Source organism: Lissotriton vulgaris, chromosome 7 (assembly GCF_964263255.1).
Source record: "Lissotriton vulgaris chromosome 7, aLisVul1.2, whole genome shotgun sequence".
NCBI classification, from domain to species: Eukaryota; Metazoa; Chordata; class Amphibia; order Caudata; family Salamandridae; genus Lissotriton; species Lissotriton vulgaris.
This window is the reverse complement of record NC_141695.1, coordinates 13,370,789-13,384,554: the sequence shown is the minus strand read 5'-3', so window position 1 is coordinate 13,384,554 and position 13,766 is coordinate 13,370,789. Positions and strand designations below refer to the sequence as shown.

General features: G+C 49.7%; 2 protein-coding genes across 4 annotated transcripts in view; one reads left to right on the top strand and one right to left on the bottom strand.

Annotated features, from left to right (window-relative positions):
* LOC147700515 (uncharacterized) overlaps positions 1-9,867 on the bottom strand; it is a 177,485-nt gene extending 167,618 nt beyond the window's left edge. For both annotated transcript variants that reach the window (XM_086929673.1, XM_086929672.1), the window contains exon 1: positions 9,751-9,867. The gene's annotated coding sequence lies outside the window, so the exon portion shown is untranslated. The remainder of the gene's footprint in view (positions 1-9,750) is intronic.
* A 63-nt stretch (positions 9,868-9,930) lies between these two features.
* Positions 9,931-13,766, top strand: part of LOC147700513 (uncharacterized) — a 240,773-nt gene continuing 236,937 nt past the window's right edge. For both annotated transcript variants that reach the window (XM_086929669.1, XM_086929666.1), the window contains exons 1-2: positions 9,931-10,448; positions 10,517-10,654. The gene's annotated coding sequence lies outside the window, so the exon portion shown is untranslated. The remainder of the gene's footprint in view (positions 10,449-10,516; positions 10,655-13,766) is intronic.

Genomic DNA, 13,766 nt, shown 5'->3' with positions numbered 1-13,766 from the left:
TTGCCACAGGAGACCTAAAGATTTACTGGCAACAAAGAGCCGCGAGGAAACTCACGTCACTGCAGTAGTATGAATGAGTGATGAGATTAGGGATCAGTGCGTGGAGCCGGTCTAGATCGAGTGAGGTGAGCTCACCAAGATCAGTCGCCATCGGTCAGACGCCCCCAGAAGTTGCACGCTCAGGAACTCTGGACCCTTCCAGTCTGCAGGTGCGGGCATGACTACATTCGGGCCAGTCGACTCCAGGGGAAACTGGCTGCTAGATAAGGCTGCAGTGCTGGAACATCTTTGGCTTTAGAACAGAGTCAGAGTAGACTCTTGAGAATCAGAGTACAAGTGGGGCACTCCCTGGGTATTTGCAATAGTGAATGGAGAGTAACCACTATTGTTAGAATGAGGAGGACGTGGACAGAAGACAGCCACAGAAAACACCAGAGCCCAGACCTCAAGGTGACTGTGTAGTTATTTGAATATTGTATTTTCCTTTGTGTTGATATTAGTAGAAATAAAACACTTGCCTGTTTTCACAAAAGTGAGTATTTGACTGGACAATGGTTTATTGCTGCTGATGTGCACATGTTGTGAACCTGAGTCGACTAATCTGTATCCATCCGCCCCACCCCACAAACAAGCCGTGGACTGCTCAGACCACACTAACACTGAGAGTCAAGTATAGGAGGGGTATTTTGCTCTTTTGCTCAGGATCTATAGTAGGTCAGGCTCCGGGATATCAGCAGTGTTAGACCTGTCTGACTTTTTGCTTAGTCCCTCCAATTTATTATTTATTTTGTCCCCTTTTTGCCCCTCATGCCTTTATTTATTTTTGTGTCCACTAGCTTTTTCAAGGTGTTGGTCTAGGGGATAGGTGCTTTTTCACCCTCATAGTTTTTCACCTCAGGCCTAGAGGCCTTTCCTGACAGGAATTCCCTTGGAGTCACAAAATGGTGGCTACCAACTATCCCAACTGTCATACCTGGAACCTGTCCCATAGGATAGAGTAGGGCATTCCAGAACCTTCTGGACCTCTGAGGGTCAGCCTATAAAAGGCGGAATGCTGGTCAGCCATTTTGTCTTGCCAGTGAGGAACAGCTAGAGTGAAGGCTGAGGTCTGGTAGGGGTAGGGTCCTGAAGGGTGGATTGCTCTACAAGGGTAGCCCTCTGTCTAGGTTTTTCCACCCCCCATTCCTGTTGACCTAGCCGAGTTAGTTCATCCTGCTGACCCTGGACAGTTAGGTGAAGGGGTTAATCCCAGTGGTCTGTGGAGCTGAGGAGGTCCCTGCATTGGGAACCGAACTAGGAGATCGCCTGGGCCCCTATATCTGTCCAGTAAGGAGGGTTAGTGGACTATTGCTGAAGAGGAGATCTGGGGTTCCAACGCAAAGGATCCCCCCTGTTACCTCCCCTCTTTAGGGTGAGAAGAAAGCTCCTTCCCTATATGACACTGAGACTTTCTTACCAGTGCCTCGTCCTGTAGCGTGTGGCAAGCCTCCCGACTTGTGAGGTAGAGGAGTGAGGAGTTAGGGTCTATTGGGCCCGAGCCATTTCCCTTTGTTTCCACTGTGAGCGGGACCCCTGGGGCACCGATCGCGCTCCGTGTCAGCGCCTCTGAAGGAGAAAGAGAAGGGAGCAAGTTGACTGATTCCCAGCGCCACCGCGCATAATCCCAACTGAGCTGGGTTGTCACCACAGGAGGGGCCTAGGATCGACCAGGCCCGCTGCGGAGACGCTAATCCGTGTCAGGACGACGGAGCAGTCTCTGTGGCCGAGTCGCTTATCCCCCGCGCATGCGCGAATGCGCCATCGTGAAGGAACCGCCGGCAGCCACTGAAGAGGAGAGCCAAGGAGGGAAGCGGCTCTGTCGAGCGGCTGGCTTCCTGCAAAGTGCCACGAGTTACACTCAGAAGGGCCTCCGCTCCTCTGTGAGGGAGCGGGGAGGCCCGATTTCTGCACAAGAGTGTCCCTAAAGCCAGGGGGTGTTACAGAGGAACACGCCTGCCAGCACACGCTGTCAAGTAAGCTGGTAAACCTAAGGGGTGGCGAAGGAGAGCTGGTTATGCTCCGGATCGTCTGACTCCTTCTACATAAAGTGGTGCAGCGCTGGTTGATTCCTGTGCATGAAAAGGGGTAGAGGGGCTGTTAATTAACTGCACATTGCCAAGCCTACAGCTTTAAGTATCCTATGGTACTCTTGAGGGGGGAAAGGTAACTGAGGCCTTAACCAGTCTTTTGAGACATTCCTTCGTAGCCTCTGGTGCCTGAAAACTTGAGACAGCTTGTCCTCAGACAGGGTGGGATTGCTGAGGAGACCGATAACCTGGGCTGGGGAATGCAAATTTGTACCTGGCCATAGAGCAATTGTGGGAAGTGGTGGTTATCTGTTTAAACCTTGATTTTAAAAGAAGATTCAGAAAGGGGTCAAACAGAGCATAGTAAATGCTCATCTGAACTGTTGAAGTATGTAGATGTATACCTGCTAGATGTGGTTAAGTGAAGAGGTTAAAGATGCTGTGATGTAATGAACTGTATTTACTAGAGCTAAATAATTGACAAAAAGAGCAAAGATTATTTTTATAAACAAGCTCGTATTTTTCCAAACTTTGGTGTAGCGTCATTTTTGAGTGAAATTGCGTTGGTTTACTGCTGGGTGGTTTGCAACCTTAACACATGTGCCTCTATTGAATGTGTCTTACCCTAGGCCAGGCTACCCTAGGTGACCTGACATATTTAGGTTCCAACAAGTTGGTGTCTAGCGGTGGGATCTTGACTGTGGTTGCAGCTACTCAGTAGTAATTGAGCGTAATTCACTAGCCTACACCAGGTGTTTTCTCCTAGCGGCCCTCCTAATTTTTACTTTTGTTTTTCCAAATTTGTTCCTGGTGGTGGGGTGGAGGTAGCTTCAGGTTGCCCTTGCAACTCTAATTTCCTTGTGTGTATAACTTGGTTTTGCCCATTTCAAAATTGAGTTTGCACTAGAAAAACTAGACACCTATTCTGTGGCACAGCTGAAAGATTTCTGCCAACAAATGGGGGTATTTTTTAAGCATGGTGCCAGGAAGGGGGAACTCCAAACCAGTCTAAGAGCTTGGGTGGAAGCACACAAAGAAGGGAAGGAGGAGGATGAAGGGACAGACCGGGACACGGTTGTGGAGATAGAAGGATTATTCCACTCAGGGGGAAAACCTACTCCCAGGACCAGTGTCCTACTCCAGGAGGGGCAGTAGTGTCTCCGGGGGAAGCCTGACTGAAGCCGAGCTCACTGACAGGAGGGAAATGAGACAATTAAAATGGGAGTTGGCCAAGCTGGAGCAGGAGAAGGAGGAGCGGAGGATGGCTCATGAGTTCAGGTTGAACTCTGTCTGTCTGTCTCCCTCCCTCTGTCCGTCTGTCTCCCTCTGTATGTCTGTCTCTCTCCCTCTGTCTGTCTCCCTCTGTCTGTCTCCCTCTGCCTCCCTCCCTCCCTCTGTATCCCTCCCTCTCTGTCTCCCTCTGTCTGTCTCCCTCTCTCCCTCTGTCTGTCTCCCTCTATCCCCCCTCCCTCTGTCTCTCTCCCTCCCTCCCTCTCCCTCCCTGTCTCCTTCCCTCCCTCACTCTGTCTGTATCCCTCCCTCCCTCCCTTCCTGTCTGTCTCCCTCTGTCTTTCTGTCTCCCTCCCTCTGTCTCCCTCCCTCTGTCTGTCTCCCTCCCTCCCTCTGTCTCCCTCCCTTCCTCTCTCTCCTCCCCTCCCTCACTGTCTGTATCCCTCCCTCCCTCTGTATCCCTCCCTCCCTTCCTCTGTCTCCCTCCCTCTGTCTGTCTCTCTCAGTCTGTCTCTCTCAGTCTGTCTCTCTCAGTCTGTCTCTCTCAGTCTGTCTCTCTCAGTCTGTCTCCCTCTGTCTGTCTCTCTCAGTCTGTCTCCATCCCTCCCTATGTCTGTCTCCCTCTCTGTCTGTCTCCATCCCTCCCTATGCCTGTCTCCCTCTGTCTGTCTCCATCCCTCCCTATGTCTATCTCCCTCTCGCCCTCTGTCTGTCTCTCTCAGTCTGTCTCCATCCCTCCCTATCTCTCGCTGTCTCTCTCTCCGTCTGTCTCCATCCCGCCCTATGTTTGTCTCCATCCCGCCCTATGTTTGTCTCCATCCCTCCCTATGTCTGTCTCCATCCCTCCCTGTCTGTCTCCATCCCTCCCTGTCTGTCTCCATCCCTCCCTATGTCTGTCTCCATCCCTCCCTATGTCTGTCTCCATCTCTCCCTATGTCTGTCTCCCTCTCTCCCTATGTCTGTCTCTCTCAGTCTGTCTCCATCCCTCCCTATCTCTCGCTGTCTCTCTCTCCGTCTGTCTCCATCCCGCCCTATGTTTGTCTCCATCCCTCCCTATGTCTGTCTCCATCCCTCCCTGTCTGTCTCCATCCCTCCCTGTCTGTCTCCATCCCTCCCTATGTCTGTCTCCCTCTCTCCCTATGTCTGTCTCTCTCAGTCTGTCTCCATCCCTCCCTATGTCTGTCTCCATCCCTCCTTATGTCTGTCTCCATCCCTCCCTATGTCTGTCTCCCTCTCTCCCTCTGTCTCTCTCAGTCTGTCTCCATCCCTCCCTATGTCTGTCTTCATCCCTCCCTATGTCTGTCTCCATCTCTCTCAGTCTGTCTCCATCTCTCTCTCAGTCTGTCTCCATCTCTCTCTGAATCTGTCTCCATCTCTCTCTGAGTCAGTCTCCATCTCTCTCTGAGTCAGTCTCCATCCCTCCCTATGTCTGTCTCCATCCCTCCCTATGTCTGTCTCCATCCCTCCCTATGTCTGTCTCCATCCCTCCCTATGTCTGTCTCCATCCCTCCCTATGTCTGTCTCCATCCCTCCCTATGTCTGTCTACATCCCTCCCTATGTCTGTCTCCATCCCTCCCTATGTCTGTCTCCTTCTTTCCCTATGGCTGTCTCCATCCCTCCCTATGGCTGTCTCCATGTCTCCATCGCTGTCTGCCTCCATCGCTGTCTGCCTCCATCGCTGTCTGCCTCCATCGCTGTCTGCCTCCATCGCTGTCTGCCTCCATCGCTGTCTGCCTCCATCGCTGTCTGCCTCCATCGCTGTCTGCCTCCATCGCTGTCTGCCTCCATCGCTGTCTGCCTCCATCGCTGTCTGTCTCCATCGCTGTCTGTCTCCATCGCTGTCTGTCTCCATCGCTGTCTGTCTCTATCGCTGTCTGTCTCTACCTCTATCTGTCTCTGCCTCTATCTGTCTCTATCTCTATCTGTCTCACCTCACCCAGCTCTCACTCCCTGCTGCCCTCCCACCTCTCACACCTGGGCTCTCACTCCCTGCTCTGCCCTCCCACCTCACCTGGCTCTCACTCCCTGCTCTGCCCTCCCACCTCACCGGGCTCTCACTCCCTGCCCTGCCCTCCCACCTCACCGGGCTCTCACTCACTGCTACTCTCCCACCTCACCCAGGCTCTCACTCCCTGCCCTACCCTCCCACCTCCCTCACCCAGGCTCTCACTCCCTGTTCTGCCCTACCACCTCCCTCACCCGGGCTCTCACTTCCTGATCTGCCCTCCCACCTCACCTGGCTCTCAGTTCCTGCTGTCCTCCCCCCTCTCCCCTGTGTATCAGCCTGGCTGACACAGCCTCCCAGGCACCCCAATACTTCACAGGTCTTTAAACGACCATTTGTTTGTTAATGAGGCATTGTTCACCTCTTAGCGCCCCTGCAGCTTCACTCTTGACTGTGGCTGGAATCACCCGGGTCCCCACAGAGCAGTCTCTCCGATTACACACTGCTGCTCCCCGAGGTATTTGCTGAAGTTTTAAACAAAACACACATAGGTGCGATGTCTAAAGCTCCGCGGGCTGCCAATGAAGGCTTGCTGGGCCGCTACTGGCCCGCGGGCCGTACTTTAAGTGCCCCTGGGATATAGGCTACATCCTCAATGTAAGGGAGTCAAAATGGATGCATAAATTTGATTAGATCACCAAGGGGCTCAACGAGCAAGATACTAGCAATGCACAGCTGGCTTGTTTGGGCCTACGTCAATGAGTCTTTGTACCATGCACCATTTGTGATTTCTCCAACAGTTCTGACCATCGTTGCTCAATTGCGTCCAGTATCTGCACTTATTGATAGTTCTCTATTGTTTTGATTAAAACTGACTATCGAACCCCAATGTTATAAATATACTCCGAGCCCCTGCACAACTCGTCACTAATGATGACCTTGTTAATCAACTCATGCCATAACTCGTCTTTCTGTGCACATATGTTATAAGTGTGTAAAGCTTCTGTATATACGAGAGGTGAGCCTGCTGACCCAGCTCTGTAACAGACTCTTGGTTTCCATTTGTGTTATATATGTAATTTCTAATGCAAAATCTGCCAGTGACTCTAAATATGTTTTTCAACTTTACACCAGCACCGTCCTAATGCCTCCCATTTAGATTACTCTGTACCTGTATCACACGGTTTTGAGATACTTGAATTCAGTTTTTGATTTCTGCATATTATTTTGTATTTTGACATGTAATAACCATGTGTAATAACCAAGGCACCACCCTAATCTTTGAAGTCAGGGATTCAGCTCGCTTTGCTGTCCCAACATCTGTCTGTTTATTATAAATGTAAATCCCAATACATTTTTTTTCACGCATTACATAATGCTTCCTTCATTTTGATACATCGATCATGCACAGCCCCGGCTAACGCCCTTTAAGTCTTTTTTTGCTGTAAGACCACGCCCCCACGTCACGCTGATCCCAGAGTGTGCACACTAGAAGCGTTACTGTTTTCTCTCATTAGTGAGCAGCCCTCGCAAGAACGGCTGCCTCGGCGGACGTTACTCTGTTCATTTTCCAGGTAAGCCGGCTTGAATGCTGGTATACTATTTCATGACTAAGGCACACAATGGCGCCCTGGCCCCTCATTGTAAATATTTTGATAAACCCCATTTAACTGGAGGCTTTGGTCTGTCTTCTGCTTGTGTTCTTTTTGAACAAGCCCATTTTAGTAAAATCCAGATGTCTTTTATACATGTATGCCCGCTTGTTTTTAAATTGATAGCGCTCATTCAGTTGCCCTGATTTAGTCTCAGCCATTGTATCCTCGGTCCACTGTAATCACGCAGCCACTTGCATGTTTCCGTGGCCCCTCCGAGGTTCATTCCTCTTTTCTGGTGTAGATTGTAATCTACGCAATGGGTGATTTACTTTATTCAACTCCAACCTTACGTGTAGCCACAGCACCAGGATATATCCTCGGCCCTTATCATTTGAATACTCGCGTAATTTGAGTTCCTGTTCGACCACCATCAGGCTGTCAGTTCTAGTCCATTAAGCGCGTTGAAATGCTGATCAATAACTGTGTTTATATCTAGTTTAACTAATCAGCTTTCACCATTCTGTTCGCTTCCAGCCCCAGCTAGTGTACAGTTATTGATTTCATTCGCACTGCCACTTGCTTAATTTCTTGGCTCCTCGAGGGTGATTTACTTGTATCTGTTGTAGATTTTATTCTACTGAACCCGATAGATTTCAACCCCAACTCACCGGATAACCACCTCTTAAGAGCTCATTCTCTCTTTTCTCATTACTTTAATATCCACATAATCTGTGACCCTCTACGCAGAGCTTGGAATTCCCACCCCCTTCTGAACATGCTGACATGCGGATTACGATTTGTCTTTCACCTCTAATACGTCACCGACTTTCTGTTGGATGTTTCGCTTAATATCCATGCCCATGATGCATCCCTCTGAGTTTTGATACACAGGTTAACCTTTGACTGGTTGTTTGCTCCTCTTCAGATTAACTCTGGGCTTTTCATTGGAATCTTTCCAGCCTCGAATACTCACCCCTTACTAAGAAGATTTGAGGGTCCAATTAAGAAGGACCTACACATCGCCTTTGCTGCTTTGCGTTATCCAGTCGCACTAACAGTAAGTGCAACAGGGCTTTTCACGATCTTGTTCTACTAAACACATCTGCCCACTGCTAACAGTCACCATTATTCATTAGGTGACTCCTCCTTTCTACCAACCTGATAATTGTTGGAGAACCCTAGCCTCAGTGATAATTCCGTACTCAGTCCTCTAGGCAATGCTGCAGCTGCGTCTCTGGCCTCAGTGATAATTCCATACCCTTGGTCCTCTAGGCAGTGCTGCAGCTGCATCTATGGTCTCTGTGATAATTCATCACTCTGTCCTCAAGGCAGTGCTGCAGCTGCGCCTCTGATCTCCGTGATAATTCCTCACTCTCAGTCCTTTGGGCAGTGCTGCAGCTGCGTCTCTGGTCTCAGTGATAATTCCTTACTCAGCTAGGCAGTGCTGCAGCTGCGTCTCTGGCCTCAGTGATAATTCCTCATTGTCAGTCCTATGGGCAGTGCTGCATCTCTAGTCCAGTTGGTAATTCCTCATTGTCAGTCCTCCAGGCAGTGCTGCAGCTGCGTCTCTAGTCTCAGTGATAATTCCTCACCCTTGGTCCTCTAGGCAGTGCTGCAGCTGCGTCTCTGTGATAATTCATCACTCTCAGTCCTCTGGGCAGTCCTGCAGCTGCGTCTCTGGCCTCAGTGATCATTCCTTACTCAGTCCTCTAGGCAGTGCTGCAGCTGCGTCTCTGGCTTTAGTGATAATTCGATAGGTTAAAACAGGAGAGGTACCCCTTAACGAGAGTCAAGGGAAATAGGGTTCACCAACCAGTATAAAAAAGCAATTCCCTTGAACAAAGTCATATACATAAACACTATAAATGAGAAAAAAAAATTTAAGGAACTATGACAATTAGATCTGGAGTAAAAAATGTAGCAACATTTATTGTATACAGTAAAGTTAAAAAAGCAGAAAATATAATAAACTGCTTAACACAGGTTAAAATAGGAATTATAAAAAAACAGTACATAAACAATATTGACCCGCAATATTGCTAGAAACAGACAGAAAAACAGTAAGACATATGATTTGTACAATACAAGGCGTGTGTTCTGATGCTCTTTTGGGACAACGTAATGTACATATGTGGTAATACTGTATCAACAACGATGTTTGAGCCACGAATCACACTGTATTAAGGCGTCTCAATACAGTGTGATTCGTGGCTCAAACATCGTTGTTGATACAGTATTACCACATATGTACATTACGTTGTCCCAAAAGAGCATCAGAACACACGCCTTGTATTGTACAAATCATATGTCTTACTGTTTTTCTGTCTGTTTCTAGCAATATTGCGGGTCAATATTGTTTATGTACTGTTTTTTTATAATTCCTATTTTAACCTGTGTTAAGCAGTTTATTATATTTTCTGCTTTTTTAACTTTACTGTATACAATAAATGTTGCTACATTTTTTACTCCAGATCTAATTGTCATAGTTCCTTAAACATTTTTTTCTCATGTTTAGTGTTTATGTATATGACTGTTCAAGGGACTTGCTTTTCTATACTGTTTAGTGATAATTCCTCATTGTCAGTCCTATGGGCAGTGCTGCATCTCTAGTCCAGGTGGTAGTTCCTCATTTTCAGGCCTTTAGGCAGGGCTGCAGCTGCTTCTTTGGTCTCATTGGCAATTTCTCATTTTTAGTCCTACCTGAGTCTACCTGCTTCTCTGGTCGCTGGGTCCCTTCCTCATTCTCAGTCCTCTAGGCAGTGCTGCAGCTGCGTCTATGTTCCTACATCCACTGCACTCAGAACCAAAGCAATACAAAATACACAATGACATACAATGCCACCAGCGCTAACTCTGACACAAACGCGGGCCTCGTTGCATTGCAAATGTTTGTTGATGTGTGCCCGCACTCACCCTCCGAAGCTTCTCTCGGCCGCTATGTCAGGACGGCCGGTGGCGGGAGGGGGGGGAATCCATGCAAACGACGGACGCCGCCGCTCCCGGCCGCAAGAAAAAGAGAACTGAGGCGGAGCGGAAGCAAAGAGCAGAACCGGAAGAAGCAGCGGAGGTTAGAAACTCATTTCCCTGCGAATTATTGGTGCATCCGGTTGTCTTCGGGCTCCACCCGCCCTCATACCCTGGAGAGACCGCAGCTCTCCCCCCCCCCACCCCCATAGAGACCCTCGGGATATGGGGGCCATCCTCTGCCTTGGGCCAGAAGATGGCAGGGGCCCCCGAGACCCGCACTGGGACCCTCGGGATGAGAGGGTCATTTTCTGCCGATTGCCGAGCCATGGCAGGGGCCTCGGGCCCCGCGCGCCCGGCCGTTGGGTTTCATGCTCTGCCGGTGCCCACGCGCCGCCGCCGGGACCGTGACTTCCGGCTTCTGTCAGGTGCGCGCCTCGGAGCGAGTGGCAGGCGTGGGTCGCGAGGAAGGTGACTTCCTGGTCCATGCGTGACTTCCTGTCCTATCAGCTGTTGGTCGCGAGGACGGTGACTTCCGGTTCTCCTGCCTGTGCGCCTAGTCTGTCAGGTGTAGGGCGCGAGGCAGGTGACTTCCGGCCTCGTTGCCTGGCTTCCTGTCCGCCATTGACCCTGGCGCCTCTGTCAGAGCTCTCCTCTGACTTCCGGCCTCGTTGCCTGGCTTCCTGCCCGCCATTGACCCTAGCGCCTCTGTCAGTGCTCTCCTCTGCCTGTTCTTCGAGCTGAGTGGGGGCGGCGCATGGAGAGCCCCCGGGTCCGGCGGATTGCAATCAATGTGGCAGGGACATCTGCACTAACCTCCATCGCATCGGGCGCCTGCAGCCTTTCCACTGCTGTATGTACAGTTTATGTTTATTGCAATGATCTACCATTATGTAATTATTTTTGGCAATATTTGGTCATTTTAAAACATCTACAATTTCTATGCAATTAAATATTTCTATTGCAAACTGTTGTAACATCTTGCATAATGTCCACGCTAAATAAATATGCATGAATAAAAGGTATTCCTGCTCTGACAAGTTTTGAGATTGCTTTTGTGTGACACAGCAGAGGCACACCCCACATGGACGCACTGCCCGAATCCCAATAAATTCAGACCACACCAGTTTGTTTTATGGAAGAATTAAGGCCGCAGTTTATTAGGCATTATCACTTACAAGCGATCCTTTACACACCATTATTTCTGTCTGGCGACTGTGCGTTCTTACACAACCAGCTCTGCACTGTGCCCTACATTCAGTGCGGCTCTCTTTTTCAAAGTGACTTGTCCCCGTCCTTAACCACCAATTGCCTCTGCACTGTGCCCTACATTCAGTGCAGCTATCCTTGCCAAGGTAACCCCCTCCCTGGGAAACACCTTTTCCTTTCTCTCCGGGCAAGCTTCTGCTTCCGGCCCGACCGGGTAACCTTTTACCTCCGGTTTCCACACACTCCTTGGGTAAGCGTCTGCTTTAACTCAACCGGATGGCCCCTTTTGCATCCGGTGTCCACTCACTCCCGGGTAACCAGCCGGTTCCCACCCGGCCGGGTGACCTTTTCACTTCCGGGGCCCACACATTCCCTTCCGGGTTGGCGTTTGTCCCCGCCCCCGCCCGAGTTGCGCAATTAATTGTTTACTTCCGGTTCACCTGAACACAGGGAGCTCGGGGAGCTTGCCAGTGACCCCCTGGGTCCTGCCTGCCCCATTTGTAGTCTGAGCCCGCTGCGCCACCTGCTTTTTGTATTCTTCTTGGATCGCTTTGTAGGTACCGCCTGTTGTCCCTTCTTCCGAAACCACAGGATCTCTTGTAAGCCCCATATGCTTCTGCGACAAATCTCACCCCCTTTGTCTATCCACCCCCCTTCAATTCATGTCTCTCCAAGGGTGGGTGGGCGGGTCTTCTCCTGCCAAAATTCCCCGGAGAAAGAGGGCCTTGTGCCCGGTGCCCACCCTTAAATAGCCCTTATCTCCCTACCACATTCCTACCTTAAATTTATGGCTGAGCTGGCCCAGCCCCAATGCTTGATGGGCCCGCTCTTTCTCTTTCCCTGCCTTTGCTCCCCTTATCTCGCGCCAATCATTGGGTGCTCGGGCTCTGCCTCCCGGGGGCGGCCTCCACTGAGACCCCCGGTCCAGCCACTGTCCCCCTCCCCCTGGGGAGTGGGGGGGCCGAACCAAGGGGCACAGCAGAGGCACACCCCACATGGTCGCACCGCCCGAATCCCAATAAATTCAGACCACACCAGTTTGTTTTATGGAAGAATTAAGGCCGCAGTTTATTAGGCATTATCACTTACAAGCGATCCTTTACACACCATTATTTCTGTCTGGCGACTGTGCGTTCTTACACAACCAGCTCTGCACTGTGCCCTACATTCAGTGCGGCTCTCTTTTTCAAAGTGACTTGTCCCCGTCCTTAACCACCAATTGCCTCTGCACTGTGCCCTACATTCAGTGCAGCTATCCTTGCCAAGGTAACCCCCTCCCTGGGACACCTTTTCCTTTCTCTCCGGGCAAGCTTCTGCTTCCGGCCCGACCGGGTAACCTTTTACCTCCGGTTTCCACACACTCCTTGGGTAAGCGTCTGCTTTAACCCAACCGGATGGCCCCTTTTGCATCCGGTGTCCACTCACTCCCGGGTAACCAGCCGGTTCCCACCCAGCCGGGTGACCTTTTCACTTCCGGGGCCCACACATTCCCTTCCGGGTTGGCGTTTGTCCCCGCCCGAGTTGCGCAATTAATTGTTTACTTCCGGTTCACCTGAACTCGGGGAGCTTGCCAGTGACCCCCTGGGTCCTGCCTGCCCCATTTGTAGTCTGAGCCCGCTGCGCCACCTGCTTTTTGTATTCTTCTTGGATCGCTTTGTAAGTACCGCCATGCCTCGCCGGGAGCTATCGCTGCCTGCGAGGCCCCCCCCATGCCTTAACTGCGGCCCCATTCTTGCAAACTACCAACAGCCCCTTGCATACAACACTGCTAGCATATTTCGTAGCAGGATATCCGTCCCAGTGTCAGAAAGGTACACCCCATCTGCTCTGTAATAATGCGGCTGACGCAAGTTAATCATGGTGCGCCTGATGCTACCTAAACCTACTCCTTTTAAAATTGTCTTTATAATGAGAAAAAAGTTGCCCCTACATATAGATGGGAAGTTATTTCCCACAGAAGTCAATAATCACAACATTAGCATTTTTTGACTAGTTACAGCATTTTTTAATCTTTAAGCAGTGCACCCTTGACTGTTGAAAAGCAATGCTGAATTCCCCTTTATTGCCTCCAGCTCTGTCTGTAGCCCTGGAAAGGTCACAGTACTTTATCGCCCAACACCGCTTTGCACTCTGTGAAGTAGAAGAAAAACACAGCAATGGTGACTCAAATTTCTTAGTAATGACTTTCATATAACGCATAAGCATTACAACTTTTTTTTTTTTTTTACTTCTTGCACCGATTTCCACACCATATTTCCCTTTTTCCAGCATCCCATATTTCTGAGTTAGGATTTATTCTAGTAAAGGACTCCCACCTGTTATTGCCTGTACCCAGCCAGGAGCCTAACTGAGCAATGCCGGCCATCCACCTGTACGCTATATACCGTTATTCAGTGTCACCTGCTAATTTCATCTCTTTTATATGGCTTAATGAAAAGGCTATGCTGTGTGGTCCGGATTAACTATTTTCGTACCAATTAATTCATACTTCAGCTGTTCACACTTTTCACCGGGCCGAAGCTAATTGCCCCCGGGCTGCATGCTCTTTCTTTCCCTACAAACTAAAGGCTAAAACATTATTTAACTTGTCTAACATGTGAACATTGACGAACCTGTAGAGAAATCTCCTTCTGCTTAACTTAGTCAAAGTCAAAAAGCTTTATTTCGATAAAATGTCATTATCATAAAAGCGGAACAGTAAAACACATAGCCAATTAATGACAATAAGTAAGACATTACTAGAATAAATATTCTTT